Here is a 3,690-nt window from a genome sequence, read left to right as displayed (position 1 = left end):
GTTTCACCAGGTAGCGGACCTGGAGCGCAGAAACTACGGAGCGCTTGTTCTGGCACTCCAGTTGCACCAGGAAGCGGGCCCGTAGTGCAGGATCCAGGAGGTAGAGAACCCGGTCCTCGAAATCCGCGGAGCACGATTCTCACGCGTCCGCTCTACTGCGCGGTTGTTTCCGGACTGAGGAATTCGGCTAGCTGATTTTCGTCTGTATAGATCGATGTCGTCAGGAGAAAAAAAATTTTAGGTGACGTCACTTTCAGAACATCCGAACATCCGAAATTCAAACTTTGGTTTCGAACTTCAATACTCTGTATGATGTATGGTATGATGTACGATGTATGATGTATGATGTGATATGATATGATGTATAATGAATTCAGTTCTTATATTTCAGACAAGAAATACGTACTTCACCTTTGCTGCCGATTGCAGACTCAACCGGCTTGACCTTTCGATCGTCAGCCGTGGACTAAAGGTTTATTCCTCAGTTAACGGGTCAGCTAATAACGCTGCCGTTCTGCGACAGTTGAATGATAAAAATTTTTGCTCGTACATTTGAAATGTGTGTTAAAATACTCTTGAAGTTTTAAGAAGCTTCAAGAAGAAAAAAAAAATCGCCGACATTTTTCGCCTTTTCGCAAATGATTAAGGTGGGAAAAATGTCTAAATACTTCTATTTTAAATTTTGGCGCAGCCCTTCTCTATCCGATGCAATCGCCTTCTGTGAACACTACGGCGCGCCGTAATTTATGAAGTTGGAGCAAGTAAATGGCACCAGGTGAGGAATTTATTTTATACTTGAAGGGACTTTCAAATAGGTGATTATAAATGTCGTTATTTTTCACACGCACATACGAAAAGCGTCTGTGTAGCGTCAGTTACGCACCGTTCGCCATTGAAAAAGCACGCTATTTGCACGCCACGTGTTTTTCTACGCTTTATTTAAAAATTTTGTTTATAATAGTATTTTTATCATTGTGCCGTATTTACTTTATTTTCAAAATGAGTGAAAAAATAATTTACCTTGGAAAAAAGGGTCAAAAAGTACTTCCGTTAAAAAAAAAACCGAAAATACCAAGAAGACGACCGTTGAACCGTTATGAATTAGAAGCTCCGGACGATTCGAACGTTAGTACTTCCGCAAAGAAACTGAAAATGATGGAAGATCTATACGACGTTGAAGTGGACGAAGTTTTTGAATATCGCTTGATAAATTTTATTGCAGTTTTTTGTGCTATTTCAAATCTCGTCGTTTGCAAAGTGTGCAAATCGAAAGTGAAATTTAGTGAAAGTGGCAGGCAAGGCTTGGGATTTAAAATGGTAGTGTCCTGTGAAAATTGTGAACAAAAAACTATCTCGAGTGGCCCATTTATTGGAAATGACTATGAGATTATCCGCCGAATCGTATTTGCCAAGAGATTGCTTGGATTTGGTCTACACATTATTACAAAGTTTTGTGCTTTTATGGAACTGCCCCAACCAATGTTTCACTCATTTTACGATAAAATTGTTCGAAAAATTTTTACTGCGACTGATGCTGTTTGCAAAATGACTATCTCAAACGCTACAAAAGATGAGAAAGCAATTTGCAATGACAAAGGGGAAATAAACGGTATTACTGTATCAGGTGATGGCACGTGGATAAAGAGAGGTTTTTCGTCGTTGTTTGGCATAGTTACTTTAATCGGGTATAATACCGGTGAAGTCATCGATTATGTGGTGAAATGTCAATAGTGTAAACCATGTGAATATTGAAGTAATAAACGTGACACCGAAGAATACGCTAAATGGGCAGAAAGTCGTGCAAGTGAATGTAATGCAAATTACGAAGGGTCGGCTGGAAAGATGGAGGTTAATGCAGTTATTGAAATGTTTCAGCGCTCTCAACCTTTGCATGACGTGAAATACGCATATTACGTAGGTGATGGTGACTCGAAAACATTCAAAGGAATCGTAGATGCTAAGCCATATGAAAACCTTACAGTGTTCGAGAAAGAATGCGTTGACCATGTGCAAAAAAGGATGTGCACCCGATTGCGATAACAAAACAGAAAAAAGTAAAAGGCCGTGGCGGAAAAGGAAAGTTAACCGGAAAGCTGATGGACAGTTTGACTATTTATTACGGATTAGCAATCCCAAGAAATACTGAATCAGTGCAAAAAATGAGAAATGATATATGGGCTACACTATACCGTAAATTATCGACAGATGAAAATCCGCAACATGATAAGTCCTTAGTAGGAGAAGATTCATGGTGAAATTGGCAAAAAACAAAGGCTACGAATACTTTTGACAGCTGTAAACACGAGCCAGCTCTCAGTAAAGATGTCTTCGAGGCCATAAAACCTATTTATGAAGAACTTAGCAGTGACAATCTTCTCGTTCGATGTATCGGTGATTTTACTCTCAGAACAGTAATGAAAGTTTCAATTTCAAGAAAAATTGTGCTGGATATTGCGACAAATATTTCCATTTGTGTGTACAACGACGGCCTTTCATGAATTACGCACATAATGGATGCTATGGAGATGAAAATCGGGCCTAACAGCTATAATGGATGCCTGAAGGTGGACGAGCAACGCATCAACAAAGCGTACAGAAAAGAAGAGCTCCCGCAGAATTTTGAACTGTTATTTCAAAAACACGGCGTTTGTGCAAAAATCGATATATCAAAAAAATCCTGCGTACTTCTGTAGTTATTCGCATGTATAACCGAAAAAAGTTTTTCATTTACCGTGAATTAAAAATTGCAGGTGCAGTTGGTCCGGCCACGCGTCTTTGAAAAAAAAGGCTTCGTCGACGAAAAGCTGTGCAGCCACCATTTCCTTTTACATTACTTTGAAAAAAATAATAATCCAGTTTATGATACGTACAATAAAGCACTTTTTCAGAATTGTGATTTATTTCATTGTCCCGATGAAAAAAATTCTCAAAATATGCTTACTTTTTCCGCCGCTTCAGTGGCCTTACCTCTTATTGCGGCATACAGTGGCATATTGAATAAACTACGACTTCGAGGTATGAATTTGTGATTTTTCTTCCTCACCTTTTTGAGAACCCGATGAAAATTTTATGTGTTTCGGCCATAATTTTTGATCCGTTGTTTATAGGGTAAACCTTGCTTTTTATGCGATTTTCGAAGACAAATTGGACTCTCAGAAATGCAAAATAGACGTGTAGAATAGCAAAGGACCAACAGCTGAAGAAATACTAAAAAATTTCCTACTATTTCGGCCGCAACTTTTGATTCGTTGTTCGCAGCGTATTCGGACTGCGGTCAATCAATTTCTCTCGCAAAACTACGGGGTTAGCCTTACTTCTTTTTTTTTTTAGCAAAAAATCTTTCGTCGCAGATTCAAGTTGTGTGACCCTTTCTTGATTAATTACCACCCTCTTCTTTCAGTATGACATGAACCCATTATCCCTCTACCCAACCCAACATTGGAAATCCCAGAAATCGAATCTTCGTTTTTGAGGTTTTGTTCAACTTTTAGGTATTTGGCTCCACTCTGCGCTGTCACTATTTTTGCTGTACAAACGAGAGAGAAAATGGATAGTAAGATTGGCGTCGGTAACCTTCACCGATAGTTGAAATGACATGGAACCCCGAATATACATTTTAATCAAGACACTTATGCAACGAAATAGATTTTTCAAAGTGAGGTTTTTATTGTTGTGAAAGAAATTGGGCAG

Source organism: Neodiprion fabricii, chromosome 1 (assembly GCF_021155785.1).
Source record: "Neodiprion fabricii isolate iyNeoFabr1 chromosome 1, iyNeoFabr1.1, whole genome shotgun sequence".
NCBI classification, from domain to species: domain Eukaryota; kingdom Metazoa; phylum Arthropoda; class Insecta; order Hymenoptera; family Diprionidae; genus Neodiprion; species Neodiprion fabricii.
The sequence above is the reverse complement of the archived record's forward strand: the minus strand, read 5'-3'. Positions refer to the sequence as shown.